We start from the raw sequence: 20,737 nt of genomic DNA on the forward strand, positions 1-20,737 counted from the left end.
CAGTCAATGCTGTTTATATCACACATGGCACTGTATTTTACAGTGAACGCTTACACCTATAAGCACTTTAGTTATAAATATCGATTAGTCTGTATTTGTATTTCATATTTGGAAGGGTAAATTGTTACAGTTTTTTAAATAATTTCAAGTGAAACAGAAAGAATCTCAATTGTAATGTTTTTTTTTTTGTAAAATTCTGTTATCTAAAATGCCGATTTTTTTTTATTATAATTAACATTAGAATTTAGCAGGATCATAGTGGTGAATCACATGACTTTGTCCATATCTGCAAATACTAATAACACATCTAACAAATGCAAGTGATATTCCTTAAAAATACGCTAATGCTTATTGACAAATAGCGGCCGAAATAGATGTGCCAACGTTTCGGTGTGTCAGTCACCACCAGGGACAGATTATAGATTCGTCATTATGAAAGTATAATTCTTGGCATATCACAAAGACGATAGGATCAAGAAAAGAAAGCAAATTGTGGGTATAAATCATGGATATATGACCTGATAAAAAGGTTCTTTATTTTTTAATAAGCTGATCAGCAAATGGTTTGTGAATATTTTGGTCCATGTAATATACGGGAACAGTGATCTAATTCACAAGAAATCCTTCTTTTGTGTTTAAGTGCATTATAAAGGTGTGCAAATCGGTGTAAGTAGTTTTCTCAGTTGATGTAGTTGTTAGCATGTAATTAAAATGCATGACTTTATATTTATTTACTTGCACCTACATCTATATACGATCTCTGATAACCCATTGTTTGAAGAATCGTATTAGTCCTTGGTTTGCGTTCAATTACAATCAAGTGAATGAAGTTCAGTAATATATTGCCAGTATTTGTATAGGACTGTAACAGTTCATTGTGTGATCATATGTGTAGGAACAACACGTTTTCTATTGTTTTATATATCTGGGGGATTTAAGGCTCTTTTTCTATAGTAATAGATGGGATATTTGAGAGTGTGTGGACAGAGCAGGGACCTCAACCAACGCATTTATTTGTCTGGGGCTGGGTTTTAAATTGTTTCGATCAGTGATGGGTAACTGTTATGAAAACTAATTATGAAATATGAAAATCCCATATAAATCATATATTAAACTATTAAGTCTTTGTATTATCCACCATCAATGTATCTATAAATTAATCACCTATGCATCCATTAATTATCTATCTATCTATCTATCTATCTATCTATCTATCTATCTATCTATCTATCTATTTATCTATCGAATGTATCATTATATCTAGCTATTCTCACAAAATCTTGATGGTCTGCATGCATACCACGTGTAGAGTGTCTTGCCATTGAAACCCATCATCATTATTGCACTCTCTTTAGACTGACTCTATGGGGAAAAGTGCGGGATATTGGTGCAATTTAAATATCAGACCTCCTATTGGTCACTCCTTTGGTGATGTCACGATCATACAGGCCCCTATTACCATTAGAAAGACGTAAAAGTAAAAGGCATCGCTCAGTGGCTCTCGGCGTCTGCTGCTCATTTATTCAATTGGAGCCCAGAACACCGCTCATTCATTCACTCACACGGTAGCCGGTGGAATGTTCTGCGATATTTAACGCTATTTAATGGACACCCGGTGATATATTCGTGTCTTTTACGGCTGTTTTTATTTATTGATGGTAGGTGGAGTGTGATGGAGACGAAGGCAGGATGGAGGCCAGACAGGGAGTTTGTTTCTATCTTTGGTTATCTAGCTGTATGAGTGTAAATCAGCCGTCATAAAGCTAGATAACCGAAAGTAGGAATAACTTCCATGACGTCACAGAAGACACTGCATCATCAAAGAATTCCAAACAGCAAACCCGGTTATGACCTGGCTTTACAGCCCTTACTGATCCCACCTGCTCCTTATATCAGGTACTTTTTTATTACTTATTTTATTTCCATATCTACCTACAACTTATTGCATCCTTGCATTTAAATTAATTATTACGGTAAAAAACCCAAAATTTTTATAATGGAAAAAAGTTATATTACCTTTCCCATAGCAGTATCACTTTTTCACATATTAATAGTAGTATAACAGCTTTTGTGATGGGCTTCTCCCTGTAATCATTTTATGTTTCAGAAACATGTATTAGTAGCTGGGTTATTTCTTTCTTTTTTTGCTTCTGGGGTGGATTCATTCCTTGCTAAGCATTGTTCATTCAAGAGGTCACGTTCTTGATAATTTGATCATTTTCATGGGCCATGTCAGCTTTCTTTGTGAAAAGCTAGTGAAAGGAGGGGGTCTTTTTAAGAGTGAACCCATGCAGAAATGAAGACGCTTTACTCCAAAGAAATGAGTTGAGATTCCAGAGGTCAGTCCTTAATTGAGAATATTTTAATTTTGTATACATGTATTCCCCAATTTGTATGAGACTCGTACCTTCACCTTAAAACAAAGAACCTAGAGGGTACATAACATATATTAAATTACTAGAAAAAGGAAAAACGGTTTTGGATAATCTGCATTCAGTTTCCATGGAAACACAAATACTCTGCATCCTTACTTTTTCTGCCACATTTAACTGACATTTGTAGTCAGTTTGCTTTGCCTAGTCATCACAAATAAATGTTGTAGTGACAAACACACAAAGATATATATATATATATATATATATATATATATATATATATATACATCATCTCCTATAAAATGAAATAGATTGCTAGCTAGAAACGTACTAAATATTATTTGGATTGATTTCATTCTCTCAAGCAAGCTTGAACAACGCAAAACAGACAACCCCATTGAAATAATGGCATCACCAGTGTTCAAGCAGACATATATTCCTAGCCTCTTTTATGTCCTCTGATGATTGACTTGAGGAGTTGATCATTTTGCCGGTGTACTTTCTATTCTTGCTGATGCCATATTACGGGTAATTTATGGTGGGCCCTGGCACCACAAGGTGAGGGGCATGTTTAAGCCTTAATACCCCTACTTATATCTCTGTGTCATGTGTTGTATAAATATCTGGGGTAATTTTTAGGATTTCCCCTATCAGTCTTGCCAGACCATCCCTACGTGCTATGGATATCAATATTACTGAATAAAAGTTGCATAATCTAGAAAAAGCTTTGACATGTCTATGCGATATTAAAGTCACTAACCCCATCATGGTAATATAAATAAATGTGAAATAAGAATTGAGTGAAAAATCTGCCTATTTACATTTTTGGAAACCCTCTATTTAATTGCAGGACACTTTACCAGTCCAAGGTTTAAATCAATTAAAAATTATATTTTTGTCAATGAAGTGTTTTAAACATTGATTTTTGCCTTTTTCTTTATACATGAATTCAGTAAAAGATTTGGAGAAATATATATTTTTTTTATCATAGGTAAACTGTTCATTGAAGTAAACAAGGCTTTTATATTTCTAATTCTATATATATGTACTGGATGTATAGATAGATAGATAGATAGATAGATAGATAGATAGATAGATAGATAGATAGATAGATAGATAAAGGCAGGACTGTATAATGAGAAGTCTTCCAGGTAAAAACTATGCAAGATGGGAAGCTTCTGGGCATGAGGCTTTAGCATTACACCAGTATTTAGAAAGCGTTACTAATCCAACCTTAGTGCAGTAATCCTGTTATTTGGAGGGACTTACATGTAGAGTAAGAATTAAAGGTGCAGCTTTTATTTTAATTGTCTGAAACTACAAACAAGTCCTAGCTTAACTCACCCCTGGTCTGGACTACTTAAATTAAATAAAAAAGATAAATAAACTTTTCAAGTATGTTTTCAATGAGACTTAATTTATTCTAGTCGAGGACTGGCTTTTGGATCAGAATGGGCATGTATGATTGGAGTGTATTAATTGAGTGTCGGGAATACTTTGGCTGTGGTTGCTTTGTTAATTACGTTACCGGCAACATCTGATACATAAAGTTTAGGCCTTGAGTCAGTGGACGGCACCATTCACGGGATGGGTAATTCTATAGAGATGGCCTGTTTTTCATAACCTCAGTTGCTCTTAAGGAGAGCTTTAAGTGGGATAGACTCATTTACTTCCAATCCTCTCTCAGCAATTGAAACCGTGGCTTAACAGGGAGACATTTTCTTAAATGCCGGGGCCTATAGTCCAGGCTAATTGGTTTTGGTTCAAGGGGATAGTGGATTTGTGAATAGACCAAATAAGTTTTTCCCACGCCACATCTAGTACTTGACATAAAATAAGGAGACAAAGACATAAGGTTAGAAGACGGTCAGTGTGCATGGAATTATCCTATGTGATTACGTATCACTTACAGGATGTATCCTTTAGGAACGTTCTGTATAATATATTGTCTATACACTTATATTTAAAGATTTGTGTTTAGTGTTAGTATTTTATTACAATAATATATATATATATATATATACATATATGTGTGTGTGTGTGTGAAAATAACCCAATACTGATGCTCTTTACTTTAATTGCTTCTAACAAATTACTACATACTACAGGCTTACGTGGGCTAAATGGTTATTATCTCACATCAAATTTTATGAATAAATCTCCTCTTTAATATACTGTTTGAGTAACTTTAATTGCTCTAATCTGTCTGTTGCTTGCCTCAACACCAATGCATACAATGCACATCCACATATATATTCATTGTCACAGAGACAAGGCAACTATGTTCCTGAGAGATTTCCTTTAAGGTCTGTTAAAACACTTCTCTGTAACAGATTGTCAAAAGTTGTTAGCAACTCTATGTTTAGCAACCATCATGTTTATCATCCTGTATTTAAATATTACACCCCTATTCACAGAAGAGAAACGACAACCTGAAAATACAGAGCTCCCAAGCTGAGATGACATATCTGCAGACAGATATTTAAGAGTCCTTCTCACCCTGTCTTCTGTTAACAGACTGGATGGAAGGTGAGCTCACACCTCTTTTTCTTACTCTCGGCAACTTTCTTATGACATACACTTAATGAAGAGTAAGACTCAGAGTGACAATTAGCATTTTATAGTGAATGGAGATGTTCTATGTAGAATGGTTAGATTGATAGGTTCCACATTCAAAGGCAGGTTGGGTTTACTGATTTGTTAACAAAGGAAAATGCTCAGAGGTTTCAACTCGACAAGGACACTTATCACCACCCATAGTTTCTCCTGTTAGTAACCCCATAGTATAACAGTTGATACCTGAATTTTTCAAGATTATATCCCCAAAATGAACGTTTTTTAATTTTGTGAAGAGTCTTCACAGAAATGTATTAGACATAGACAGTAGTCCTTAATGTGAAAAGCTGTAAGCAATATACCTGCAATCTTAAAATACATATTAAAATTATAACAAGAAAACAGGGGATGCTCTGGAGGAGAAGAATGCCTATAATGAGAGAGCAGGCCCTGTAATTAGAGGATCGGATATGTAGATAGATGGAGTATCCCTCCATGCATTAGTCCAGTATGGAAAATCAATAAATATATTATGACTAGCATGCCCCTTTCTGCAGTTTGGTGATAGACAAAAAATGTACAATATTTTAAATATCCTAAAGAGAAATGAGATCCCAGACATTCTGTGTAAAAAAAAGAGGAGACAAATAAATTGAATGATGACAGCAGTTCTTCAAAATTGTTTTTTTTCCCTAACTGCATATGCCATATTTTTGTAACATATGTTTTTGTTATTCAGGAACCTCTCCTGTTGTATACTGTTCCTTCCTAAGATGGACACATTTCATAGCTTTTTCTACCAACGCAAAGTAAGTATATTTGAAACGATTAATTTTTAATTACTGTTATAATTGTGAATTATATTCTAAATGTGTTTTTGTTTTAAAACAGAATATCATTTTAATATGAAGGAATATTTGAAAGAATTCAGTAATGGTAAGTTTGACGAAGCACTGGATGTATACAGAAACCAAGTTTGTGTTAGTTATCACAATCTGCACTACTTCCCCCATGAGTTTCCTATTCACATTATTATGATCAAATTAATACCTAAGCACTTAAGAATTTATGGTACTTTTATGAATGTTAATTGTGACTATAACTAGTTCTTGTGGGATTTAATCATGTTCACAAATTACACACTAATTACACATTAATTACACATTAATATAAATATATATATATATATTTATATTGTGTGTATATAATATTATGAATGAACCTATAGTACTATGTTAGTTTCCAGATTTTGTATCCATATTGATGTAATAGGCCTACTTTGTGGTGTTTGGCAATTAGCTTATCTATCATATGGGTAGAATAGGATAGTTTATTTTTCCCAGAAACCCACTGGAAATTCCTGTTAAAGCCAATGCTTTCCAAATACCTATAACACTAAATTTGAATTGTTCATTGCAACATTTCCCTTTAGCTTGGGTATGTTTATTATTAGTAGTATTATTAGTTATTTTATTATAATTAAATTTTTTTTATTTTGCTTTCCCAATCAGAAAATGTGTCATACAGGCAATACTCTTAGGTGGATATAATAATTTATGTAATATGAAAATGACATGAAATGAAAGACATTTCCTTTTTATCCCTTGCAGCTCCACAAGGGCATAGCATTTCATAGCCTGATACCAATGACAAATCAAGCTCTGAATTCAAAATGGCCTCCAGAAATCAGGTGACTATAATTCTCTTTCAGTTTTTAAGCTTTGTTTGTGACTATGTTTTAAGGGCAAAGAAAATATATACTTATACATTACCTCTGTCTCAGACATAGGGATTCCTCTATATCTGTAACAAATTGAGCAAGAGATGATATTGCTCAAACCTAGTAAACGTAGATTTATTAAGATCTGTCTTCAGTGCAGTGCCATTTTGATTATTTATTACATCCTATTATTCAGTTACTGAAGGGCATAGTGATAATTTACTAGACGTGGAGCCTTGAATGTGTTTGAATGGCTTTGCTTTCACATGTATGACCACATACATTAGTACTCTGAAACATTACACCTATTGTGTGTTGCCAACTGTTTTTATTGCTGGAAATGATTCACAACTCGACCAATTAGTTGAAAAACATGACACTTCTGCTAACATTTAAAGATATATCTGAAAAAGCTGATTCGTTATTTTACATTTTTCTCATTTCGTGGTTGGCTAAATCCACATTTATTAAAGTAAACATGACCATATTCGGATTTTTTTTTAAATACCGTAAAACAAAAGTGTTAATCTTTCTTTTCTTTTTTTTTCTTGCAATGCACCCATAGCCATTCTAGAATTGCTTTGCCTGGATATTTGTGTTGAGTGTGAAAACTGGATTACTCAAAACTATTTGTCTTTCGTAATTGTGTTCAAAATGTGAATTCACGTTGTCATGTGAAGTTACACATGATACAATTAGTGTGTTTTGTTGTGCCACACGCAATCAACAATGGATTGTTCCATGTTTTCCACACATCTTGCAAAGCAAAGGTGATTTATAAGACGTTTTGGCTTCTGGTTAATGAGAGGCAGCTATTGATCAGCCCTTTAGATAATAGCAAATGAATATGCATGCAACACATTTGCATATGTTAAATATCATCTTAATAACAATTGCGGATATTTGCATACAGGGCGTTTCTACTGCCATTTCTCTCTGTCATCATTATAGTCACAATTTCTTTGTTGTGAATGTCTGGCTTTTTATTGGTATTGGAAGCAGAATTATCCTCTTTATTACCAGATGGGTTTGCAATGCACTACTGACCTTACTAGCGTGGGATGGGTTAATATTGTAATTGTCATTGGTGCTTACTGAAATGTATCATTTTTCCAAATGGTAACATTTTTTTTTTTAAAAAAAATAGGCTAACTCTTAAATATAGAAGAGGTAGACAGCTTTTTTTAAGATGAACAATAAATCACTAACCCCTAGGGTGATGAAACAGTTAAAATACGAAATGAAAATGAACGGTAGATTTCTCAGAAAATATTTCCACAGTTTTAATTTTAAGGCATCTGATTTGCAGTTTAGTGTAAATACGACAATAGCATTTGTCAGGATACTTTCATTAATAGCATTCCTTGGTCACCTTTCAGATCACCATAAAATAATATTCTATTAAAATTATTAACTGTTTGAATCCAGTAACCTTCTCTAATTAATGGGAGCCAACAATCACGGTATATATTGCATATTGAATGATGAGTCTTCTTGCTGTGACTAATCAAATGGTTAGTTCTTTACTGCGGAAGCTACGTAACCATTTGTAGCAATACTAAACATAATTTCTTGGTAGGTAATATTGTTAGGTTATCATATATATATATATATATATATATATATATTTGTATGCTTTAATAATAAACACATAGGTATGCTTATAGCTTGTGTTCAGCCTTATAACGTCTTGTACAAAAAAGGGTCAGAGTGTATAACAAAATGCATGCCATGAATTATATTTAACTACTAAATAAAATAATAAAATAGTCTCCATTAAGGATGGGATGTCAGACATTTTTAGATCATTTAAATTGTTTAAATGCTTTATCATAAGCTTTTTAAAACGAATGTCTCTTTTTTTCAAGGAAAAAAAAGCTGAATGTATTTGTTTTTAACCCCAGCATGTACAGAGTCTATTTATTGCTCCACAATAATCCTGTAGGGAAAACCTTTATTCTTTCAAGTAATAGTCGTACATTCAGTAAATATTTGATATTCAATGAGAATATATGAACGTCCTATATTTATAACTGGAATATGTTGAAACACAGCATTTTACATTGTGAAATTGTAGCACAATGTTAAATGTACTGTAAAATCTATTGTTGTCCACAAAATCCTTTCCTATTTAGTTAATAGTTTAACCCCTTTGTTTCCTTGAAGGCCAGGAATTTACTAAGAAGCCTGATGGTATAGAAGGGGTTACTCTAGTGTAAATAATGTCATATTGTAAAATAGCACACAACTAGAAATGATTTTATTTTGTCTCTTACACAGTGAAAATAGACCGAAACCACAGCATTATGTGGATTGCCTAGATTCACGAAGGCAAGGCTTTTTAATTTGAATATGTGTTTGAGCATCACCACCACGTGGTACACTCATCAAGAGAAGATGAGCATTATAGAGCTTATTCGAGAAGAATATTTTTTCTTAGTCAACATCACATTCTTTTTTTTTTTCTCCAGCTAGATCTTGCTTTGTACTCGGAGGCCATTTTGATGGGATCGAATAATATTTTAAGATGGCCGCTTTGGCATGAGGTAGGTTGAATTTTTTTTTGCCTAATCGCTGCCCTCCTCCTTCCCACCCGTTGATTGCTTTCTTATCGTGCTAATTAGCAAGGAAAGTAGGACAATATATGAAGCTGGCATGACCTATTTACATCTGCCACCACCCTTCTGCAGCAGCAAAGCTGTCCTTGATATTAATTCAATTAACATATTTTCTAATTCGCTTTTCTGATGTGTGTCGACGAGACATTTCTTCTTTTCAGTTGTGCTGATTGCAGATTTATTTGGAGTTATCTATTTATTAAGTTACGTAATAAAAATAATTTAGGTTCACCAAAAGGAAATAATTTTAGGATTCTTGTACTGTATTGTTTATGATTTGTTAACACATTTGGTACCAAATAATTCAATTCCCGGCTTTCTAAACACCACTATTAAGTTTATGTAAGGATCTATTACTTCTTTATTGTTTCAAAGTAATGTATTGCTATAGCTAATTCAATTGTTTTCTTAAACAATGGATTGGTCAGTTTTATGCATACAAAATAAATATAAAATAAACAAATTAAATGTAAGAAAAAGGAAGGCACGCAGATGTTTAGAGCCCTGTTTTAATTTTGACTAGTTCGTAATACAGACATCAGAAACACCTCTTTAATACGGACAGTGGTATTTATACGTTTTTGTTTTTTTTAAGCTTATTTACAAGCTGTAGAAAATGAAAGAGTGAGTTTGAAATTATATTCAGTTGTAAATGGTGCCACTGAGTATTTTAAAAGAAGTTGTCTTAGAAGAACAATTACCTGTACTGTAAATAGGCTTATGTCTAACGTAAGCTTTAACATTAAAATAGTTTGTAAATCACATGATGTATGAGGTTAACGTTTTTAATGTTCCGATGGGTAGATGGCTTCGCAAATTTTTTTACCTGTGAACATACCCACCTGAATGTACGAAGTACAAAGGGTTCTACCTAATGGCAAGCTATGTTGTAGTACCCCCCTCATTCAGGGATGGAAGTGGAAATTTCTGGGAACAGTGTTTTCCATCTGCACCAAAGGATGTGCCATTCGGCAGTGTGGGTGGTGGCTGCAGTCCCCGAACCCTTATGGTGGTGACCCATGGAGCAGACCGCATACAAACCCTTGAATGTCTGCCTACTCTAGTGGAACTAGGGAACATGAGGCCTTTAGGTCCGGCATTATTCAACCGACTTTTCCCCACCCACTCTTCATATACTTTTGTGACTCATTTTTCAGCTGTTTTATTAGGCCCTTTTGTTTGTACATGCATCCTTTTAACACAAAAAAACGATTGTATGTGGGCCCTTTAAACAGAAAAGAGCCATCAGGGATGAATTATTGTGAGCCAAGGTATTCTTCTTCTTCCGGAAAATAGAGATAATCTTACATTGAGGGTTTTATGGCATTTTGCGATAAAATCTGATATTTTTATGGATTTCATGTAATAGTTGGCATTGAAAACTATTAACAAGTGCAAAGGTTTACTCATTCCTCCAATTTAACTGAAATGCCTATATAAAACCTTATACTGTACCTTAAAGTCTATTAAGTTATGGGAATGTTTGCATATTTATTTGATTAGAAAATTGTTTTTGTTTTGTGAATTGTTTATATTAAAAAAAAACCACGATTTTTGTATTTAAAGAATCTTACTCAGTTATACATCTCACACACACTGCAGCACTTTATCTGTACCGCTGAACAAAGACTGAAAATTATATGTGTCCTCATAAACATGGCTGATGTGGTAATTGTTCTAATATCTAATCTGCAATAGTTTCCATGGCGACTGTTCAATATTTAGCTCTCGATCCTATAAATACCCATTATAAATTCACCACATTTTGCTGTTAAGTCAGGCGAGATTTTCTATGAAACGGGTGTATAAAATAACAAGTTTTAATAATAGACACATGTGTTACGTCACCAATGAGTAGGCAACAGAACAGATCCTCCGTTGATTCCCTTTGTAGATCAGCGAAGGCATTCTGTTTCTCATTCTGAATTACCTCCTTCCTCAGGTTAAGACAAGATCACAGGAATCCACTTTCAGTATCTACAGAGATGTTGCAGCATTTGTACAGAGCCGAGTTGGCTGTGATGACCATCCGCGAGATCGGCTATTTTAAGGTATATTGCTTTGACATATTGTATTGTTTTAGAATTTTTTTTTTGTATTATTTTTAATCTAACATAAAAATAAACAAAAATATTCTGGTAAATTTATCTGTTTGTGTCCCCTTAATTTTGATTTTTGCAAACGATTGGTGACCAAGAGTTTTAGTTGCTTATAGAAACATTCATGCCATTTTTTTTCACAATTGTTTTTTTTCTTTTAAGAAAATAAAACAGAAGCCCCACTTACTATAATATGCAGAGTGTTCCAGTGTGAAAGACTCTGCACAGGCGTTTGGCCTTACAGTAGTTAATGATCTGGTATAAATGGGTTGCACTAAGCCTCAGTCCACCCAAGCCTGTTGATGCTTGAAGAGCATTGCACGCACATGCGCAGGAAATCTGGCATTTCTGTCTGCCAGAAAACAGGAAGCAGCTGCCAGTGATGTAAACAAGCCCGTTTAGCTAAACAGAGGGCATCGGTGAGCCCTTTTTCATCGGTTAGACATACACCGGTTCCTGAAAAACGTGATGGTGTTTGATTGAAAAAAAAAAAAGACTTTGTTAACCCCGTAACTCACATCAAATATCGCCCTATAGGTGTATTTCGGGTATATTAGTTCATTTCCAATACTTCATTAGCCCTACTTTGATACCAGGGGTATATTAACAAACATGTTGCTTATACTTCATAATAAGCTATAACACATGTTAAGATCTGAGACCTGGGCCTCAGGGGTTATGCCCCTGTCTTTGGTCATCTTGGCAGTTTGGTGGTGATTTGCTTTGAAACCATTAACAAATACAATAAACTATTGGTGCATTTTTAAATGGTTATATGTATAATTTCAAAATGGCTTTATGGGATTCACATGAAATAAACCCTGCTTGATACCCGAGACCTTGTATTTGTGCCTCTCTGGCCTTTCTGTTTAGAATTATCCTTGTGAGTATGTTTCTCATTTTCATAACCAGAAGAGTGATTGGAAAAAGATTGGGGACTTCCACAAGTTTGGTTCCTCCTTAGGAGTAATTTCCAAACAACTGCAGGCCCCACGATCAACTGTGCAAATAATGGCGTGCAAATATAAAAATCATGAGCGCACACAGATACTGCATTTTCAGGAAGGAAGAAGGTACACATTAACTCCCAGGGCTGAATGTACTTTGGTCCGTGAGCTTCAGCTTAACCCAAAAACAACAACAAAGATGCCGGTGAAGGGGTTGGACGCATCAAATACCAATGTCTCTACATTAACTGTTAAGAGAGTCCTACATCGCCACAGCCTGAAAGCTGTCACACCGAGAAGAAGCCCCTGCTCCAAGACTCGCATTACGAAAGTCTATCCTTTTGGAGGAGTGTTCTCCTGTCAGATGAAACACAAAGTGAACTGTTTATCCATAATGATCAGTGCCATGTATGGAGGAAAAAGGGAGGAACGCCATCCCAGCTGTGAAGCATTGGGGAGGCAGTGTTGTGATATGGGGGTGTTTTGCTGGAAAAGGGACAGGTGCACTTCATAAAATAGATGACATCATGAGGAAAGAGAATTATCTAGAAATACTGAGGCAACACCTCAAGACGTCAGTTAGAAAGTTAAAATTTGTCGCAACTGAGTCTTTCAGGAAGACAACGATCCTAAGCATACCTCCAAGGTTGTAACGCAAAGGCTGATAGACAACAATGTAAAAGTACTGAGGTGGCCATCCCAAAGCCCTGACCTGAATAAGTGTGTCTGAGCATGGAGGACCACAAACCTGCTTGAGTTACGCCAGTTCTGTCAGGAGAAGCTTGAGGACGGCTACCTCAAGTGATTTAGGCAATGTCACCAAACACTAACAAAGTGTATGTAATCTTTTGAATCATTGGAATTATGTTTAAATTCTGGAATTAATGCTGAACCAGTTCTGTCTGTAATCGATTGGTTTAACATTTTTTTGCGTGTAATTTAAATAGACATGCTTTAAGAATCAGGGCTAATGTTGGTGACAACGTTCCCCCATTTGGTCTAACTTCTTAAGTTCCAGATTTTACCACTGTTTATGTGAATAGGTAGTTATGCTGTGGTATTAGGGTATGTTATGTTTGGAGGCATAATGTTGTGGCATGATGCTTGGAGTGGTTGTAGGACAACAAGGGTCTTGCGCATTACAAGACCAGTAAGAACGCCCCTCACACAGAATCCGTGTTTAGTTTTTTGAGAGGCTTATCTGACTCTTCTGTTTGCTGGTTAATAAAATTATGTTGAAGTGAGAGTTGTACAGAATTGCTTTCTCTGTCATGTCTTTGATGTAAGTGTCACTGCTGTTACTTTCCTCTGATCTAAATATAATTGGCTTGTAACTGATTCTCAGTGAGATTAATGATGGCCACATGTTACATATTTCAACCAAAATAATTAGAAATTCTACAAAAAGAATAAGGAGAGTAGGTTTCTTTTCTAAGCACTCTGTATTTCCTTTTGGTCACTCTGTAGTATATTTAAGTTATGAGCGCCATTATTTAAGGGGAGTCATGTGAACCCAAACTCTCTGCCCGCTAATGCTCTCCCAAATTGAAGTACTGTTTGTTCATGCCCTCTTTTCATACCCCACCTACAAAGTCTTTTACATTTACATTACATTGGAAATACAACGCATCTTTGTTCCTGAGGCTCTTGGGTCTGACTTTGTTCCCAGTATGCTCTCATTAATTTGATAATAATTTCTTATAGCTACTCCCCTTTCTAAAGGCAATTGTTTTCCCTGGAAATTTTATGTTTCAAAGGACATTTACACTGTAGACATCCTTACTTTTTATGTGATGACGCAGCAGAGATTGAGAGTAACAACACCAAGTTACTACAACTTCAATCTCAGCATTGCAAGTATTATTGAAAATTGAAGTCCCTTTGTCACATAACTGGGACAGAGCACCATACTGGTCAATTGTGCTTTTTCATTGGACCTCTGCTCATTGGACTTGTTGAGTAAATCAGAGATCTCCTTTGTAACCAACCCTGTTGAGAAAGTAATCATCTCTTCCCTCATGCATTCTGCTGATGCAGAGCACCAGGATATGACATGAAGAAATATAGAGGGATGTGCAAGAAAGAGTCGCTCTTTGAGGTGGATCAGGTCTAAGGTAGCAACCCATCATAGATGGTCTGTTCATGACAGGTCCTCTTCTTCTTTTTAGTTTTCAGATGAAGAGTTAGTAGATTTAATTTATTATGATTCATTATTAAAACATTTGTAAAATGTGAAGTAATGGACAAAGCTGAATTAGCTCCCATATATATTATGGCACTATAGTGTGACCCCAACATTACTTGAAGCAGGACAACTTTGATGGAGGCCGTAGGTAGATGTTGGGTTAGAGGGTGGTTTGGGAAAGAACAATAAACCAGCCATCTCACCATGTACTGAAGCAGTACACAGGAATATGATGTCATATTGTGGCACTCTGCTTTAGCACAATCTGTTTGATGGGGCAGCTCAGCTGGACAGTGCACGGAAATTAGGACTGTCCTGTGCAAAACAGGATACTTGGGAGGTATACTTTAGTGGATTCCATTGAAGGAAAACTGATTGATTGAAGGAAATTTAAGTTGTCAAGTTATAATAACTGCTATTCACTAAACAACTAAAATACAAAAGTGTATAAATGTATGTATTCAGCTGAGAGCCGGATTCTGTAGATTTAACACTGACCTGGATGTGATGATACTGCTTTAGCTACTTATGTGCATGGGGTAATGGTGGGGCCTGGGCCCAATTTGGCTGAATCTGGAGGCTTTGCTAGAAGTGGTGATTTATTGTTTATTAAAAGGACCTCTGATTATTGCAATTATCAGTAGTGGATAAATGGTATAAAAAGCTGGGTTGGTTGAAAACAGCTCACCAGCTCGCATGTATGTGACATCACTACTCCACTAGAGCTTTGAAGCTATACAACAGACATGCCATTACTTCCATAATAATAATAATTAGTTCCAAAGTAGGTGTAGTTTACAATTTAATGTGATTAAAAAATATATCCTGTTGGATATGTAAATTGGCAAGTAAAGATTTGTTTTACCTTCTTGATTAATGTAAATTTGTTTTTATGACACATGCTAATTTACTATGACATTGCATCCAATGCATATTTTGTATTAGAACATCATCATCATTTACAACCCAAAATGCACAATGGCAGGAGAGATGCTTGTAGGATGGTCCGGACAGTAGAGTATTGTGGTAATCGCATATTCTGGGAATTGGATATTTCTATGATTTATGAGAGAAAAAATATTACAGCCTCACGACTTCCTAATTTCTTATAGTGGTTTTGGCACCTAGTTAAAAAGCCATGACATATTCAATAAGCATTGCTTTGTGGACTAACGGAATAAAAAATAAGGTATATGGAATATGGGTAGTAAAATTATAGATTGCCTTCAATTATTTGTGCCTAAGGACTATGCGAGTATTAGTGTATATGACCAGTATGGTTGACATTAACCCCTTCAATTGCATAATGGTTCAATAGAGTTTTGTACATTTATGTTTTTCAATGCTTCTCTTACCTTGTTTGTACTGACAGGGTTTTTCGTAAATAAAATGTTAAATTAAACAGACAAACCTAGTATTTGTTTTGCATCAAAAATATGTTGGCAAATCCTGATTCCAAAAGTGTTTAAAGCACTACAAATAATATAGTTACCCTGTAGATTTCCAACAATGTCATATTTCTTTTCATTTAAATGTAGAATTTAAAATGACAGAAACTTCTAGACAGCCAAACAGCCTGGGGACAATGAAACATCAACCATGTTGCTTGGCAACATCAACAATATGACCTCCACAAATGCATTACCCAGTCACTTTACATTGTCTTCTGACATTTATTCTATGGCTTGAGAAATGTGTGAGAGAGTTATCCATTATATATATGTATGAGTGTGTTAATGTACTGTGTATCAATGGGCATTATATATATATACATATACATACATATATACGGTATATATGTACCGTGTTCTACAATGCATTAATATGCACCTTGTTCAGACACACATTGCATTGCATGCATGTAAATGTAATGTGTATGAGACATGGTAAAATAAATATTCCATGTATCGGTGTGTATCGTATATATGTACTATGTACTACTGTGCATTATATAATGTTTGCCGCTCATATATGCTTGCTGTGCTTTTAGTGTCTATGTATGTGTGTGTGTATGTATGTATGTGTGTGTAATATATATATATATATATATATATATATATATATATATATATATATATATACGCAACCCATGTAAGTATAATGTAAACATCATTACATCATTGCGTGCACTTGCCCCCTTCCCCCACAAATTCCATGACAATTTCACTATATAAATATATATATATATATATATATATATATACATTATCCCACCATGTAGGGATATATATATATATATATATATATATATATATATATACATTATCCCACCATATAGGGATAAAATGTTGTGTCCTCCTCTCGGAGAAACTTCAGTACCTTAGGTTTACCTTTAGTACAAACTCTCTGTTGTACTAACATGCACTAAGGGAATAGTAGCACAACTGTTAGTACTATGAATTAGTATTTATTAGTATAATTACAATAGACAATAGTACTGCTTTTGATGTAGTTGAACCTGAAATGTATCTTATGTATAGTATGTCTTCAGGGGTTTTATTAACCCATGCAGTTGAGCGGTTTGAGACAAACATAATCAATTTGGTATTTTGGTGTAAATAGCATAATAATTCAATAGTTGTTAATGATATTGAAATGTACTAATACACAGTATTTATGACTTCTGAACCTTCCAGAAATAAGTGGGAATAGAGTGGGACTAGAAGGTTTCTTTAATAAGAGTGGCTTATGAACCATGCAAGCTGCAGTCCAGAAGTCCATTTAATTCCAGTGTCCAGAATATATTTTCCAGTGTGCGCCCAGTAAAAGGTGGCACTCAGTTCTCCAGGAAAGTACAACATTGTGTTGTATTTTGTCTTGTACCAATAGTTAGAAAGTATTTAACCAGGAAGGATACATAGAATTTTGTTTTCAAGTATGCCCTGGGTTCACAAACATTACGTTGTTACAATATACAGCATCTCACAAAAGTGAGTACACCCCTCACATTTTTGTAAATATTTTATTTTTCATGTGAGAACACTGAAGAAATGACACTCTGCTACAATGTAAAGTAGTGAGTGTACAGCCTGTATAACAGTGGAATTTACTGTTCCCTTAAAAATAACTCAACACACAGCTATTAATGTATAAACCTTGTCAACAAAAGTGAGTACACCCCTAAGTGGAAATGTGCATTTCTATGGGCTTCTGTGTACCTTGTTTCCTTATGGTGAAGTATTAAATCTGGCATTAAGATTTTCACTACTCAGGGGCTGCCATCTAATTAGCCAAATCTGCCTCAGGACACAGCCAGCTCGTACCCAAGAATGGCTAATATTGTTTTAATGAGCTATGCTTTTAAAACTGCATCTGCCAGGGTAGATGTGCGTGAATTCATTTTGGTTAACTCTTTGAGCGCAAAAGGGAGCCCTTAATTGTATTCTCAGTTTTCATTCTCCACAGAACACAAATAGTCAACTTCTATTGGTCCATACATTGGCTTAGTAGTCACGGAGCACCGAAAGAAAATGCAGAATAATGATACTTCGGCTCCAGTTGTCCAGTTTTAAAATATAAATGGCCATATATGATTGGGCACACAGGCCTGTTTGGCCTATGATGATTTACAGTAGATCAAGTGGGATATACAGGAGGGCTACAGGTCACAAATATCTATAATTTCTGCATCACTGTCAACATCCAATGCAGTAAGCATGTTATTTTAGACTCATAGGAATAACTGAAAACCAGGAATATCCCTCCCCAGGCGTGATGTACACCTGTATCTGTTCTTCCAAAAGATTCCACTTCCATTTTCACACTGAGCTTGGTTTTTGTTTCTTCATATTAGTTTATTATATCAATTAACATTCATTTGTGAGCTCCAATATACAATTTGACAATAAGAGTAACACACGATAAGTCAAGATAAGGAGAAGGGGGTTCTGCTCATGTAGTCTTACAATCAACAAATGATGTTCATTGCATCTCCTCACTCATCTCTAAATCCACTCCTATCCGCGCTCTCTGCTCATCTAATGATCTCCTTCTGTCCTCTCCTCTGACTTCTAGCTCTCATGAACCATTTCAAGAATTCTCAAGGGCTGCCCCTATCCTCTGGAATGCCCTCCCCTGGCCTATCCTTCTTCCCCCATGCCTTTGGTCCTTCAAAAGATCCCTCAAAACCCACTTCTTTAAAGACGCCTACAACCTTATACGTTGACACCCTTCCTCCCATTTTTCCTTTAGCTCACCTTTCCTAGTCGCTCTCTTGCAATACTTATACCAGTGTGGCTGGTCCATCCCTAACAACGGACCTTTTACCTCTTGTATGATACACCTTAACTCCCTCTAGATTGTAAGCTCATTTGAGCAGAACCATCCTCACCTGTTGTCAAATTGTTATGTTTTATACTACTTGTTATGTCTTGTCTATCTAATGTACAGCGCTACAGAATATGATGGCGCTATATATATATATAAAAAAATAATATTCACTTTTGAGAAGCCATTCTCCATATCATGAGATCATCCTGATGATACAGTCATCCATACTTTCAAGGAACAAATTGAAGGAACGTAACAAAGACAAAAGCTTAAGGAATTTGAGGAGAGTAGAAAAAATGGTGGCATTCTAAAGTTTTTTTCCCCCTTGATTTGTCATGAAATGTAAAAATTTTATTGCATTAGGCAGTTAAGCTTCAACATTTGCTTAGATATTGGTTTTAATTGATAAGTAATATGAACTTTCTTAATAATCAGAGTAACAAAAGTATTCTAGATGTTCTCTATCATGCCTTCTCTCCAGTGGTTGCTACCATAGCAATGTTTATTTTTAAGAAATTGCAGAAGACAAAAGTACAAGCTAGAAAAAATGGGGTTATAAATAAAAATATCAGATACCTTTTTATGTTAAATTGGGAAAATCAGAAATGTCCAGTTCACTTACAAAACTAGACTGTGAATTAAAATAAGGAGGGTAAATGCCCATGTACCCAACACAAATAATGAAGAACTACACGTGTTTTCCATCTAAATCTTAGCTTTGGTCTTTTAGTTTAGACAAGGCTGCTTATTTATTGTTGCCATAAATATACAAGTAAATAGAATTGTTCCAATTGACACCCTGTTGTATATAGCCACATAATTATTCCAAACACACAATGGTGGTCTCACAGTGGCACCGTTGTTGGTTTTGCAGGGCACACAAAAGCAGCTTTAAAGCAAACAATGGGCATTTTATAGGCTGTGTATGAGACTGCAGGACTAGGTTTGAGTAAATGTTGTTTTTATAGCCTATCCCCTTATTCTACCGCCTCTTCCCCCTACCCCTTACCCCCCACCCATGGCTGCTGGTCCATGGGGCAGCTGCAGTGTCTGTTGGTAAACACTTTTCCTGGGTTAACATATTTATTCTGATCTACTTCTCTCCTTCCCCTTTTCTCAATGATAGCACAATGACAGCATTGTTAAGGGAGGATTTCAATGAGGGGGTCTGTGGGCATGTTCCCAGCATTGTCAATGGGGGTGGGAAAAAAACAGCCTAGCTGGGAGAACCAGACCAGACTCAGACAGATGCCTAAATTAGCGACAAAGCCTTTTTTCAGTGTCCCCTTAGACAAGACTGGCCTGTTTGTGTGTGTGTGCGTGCGTGCGTGTGACAGTGTAAAGTGTACTTTAGTGCTGGTTGCATGTCTGCCCATGTTAATTAGTTTCTTGCATGCATGTCTGATAGGGTGGCAATGAATATTTTTGTCCTTGCGCTATGGGAAGCTTATGTGCTGGGAATGGGGGATGGGACTTGCAATGCACTGAATAGCGCAGGCATAATTTTTTTTACATAATAGTCTAAAATAGAAAACAGAGGGAAGATGGATTCTTGGATGGATTTAAACCTCATTAATATTATAATCATATTCTTATTTACCTAGCCTTTTTATCTTTTTAAACCTACATTTTTCTCATTATATTTCAATGCATGCGTATCTGGGAATGACACCCGGATTGCACGCATTTTCCTGATTATACATACTATGTGCATTAAGAAGCAGTTGTGTTGTTATTAGAAATCAATATTCATGTAAAATCTTTCTACCTTAATATGTATGTGCGCATATATTTGTGTGTGCGTGTATGTATGTGTGTGTATATATATATATATATATATGTGTATGTATGTATGTGTGTATATATGTATATATGTATATGTGTGTATATATATATACATATATATATATATATATATATATAAATCCTGGATTTTTCTCTATACAATACATTGTCTGACACCCCCAT

At 35.2% G+C, this 20,737-nt stretch overlaps 1 long non-coding RNA gene across 2 annotated transcripts in view; it reads left to right on the forward strand.

Annotated features, from left to right (window-relative positions):
- Positions 1-1,779: 1,779 nt before the first annotated feature.
- LOC128492433 (uncharacterized) overlaps positions 1,780-20,737 on the forward strand; it is a 37,611-nt gene continuing 18,653 nt past the window's right edge. The window contains exons 1-7 of one of the 2 annotated variants that reach the window (XR_008354091.1): positions 1,780-1,896; positions 4,793-4,904; positions 5,671-5,740; positions 5,823-5,867; positions 6,542-6,621; positions 9,127-9,197; positions 11,212-11,320. This is a non-coding gene — a long non-coding RNA (uncharacterized LOC128492433). The remainder of the gene's footprint in view (positions 1,897-4,792; positions 4,905-5,670; positions 5,741-5,822; positions 5,868-6,541; positions 6,622-9,126; positions 9,198-11,211; positions 11,321-20,737) is intronic. The other variant, XR_008354090.1, reaches the window with a different exon arrangement.

This window comes from Spea bombifrons, chromosome 4 (genome assembly GCF_027358695.1).
Source record: "Spea bombifrons isolate aSpeBom1 chromosome 4, aSpeBom1.2.pri, whole genome shotgun sequence".
In the NCBI taxonomy this organism is placed as follows: domain Eukaryota; kingdom Metazoa; phylum Chordata; class Amphibia; order Anura; family Pelobatidae; genus Spea; species Spea bombifrons.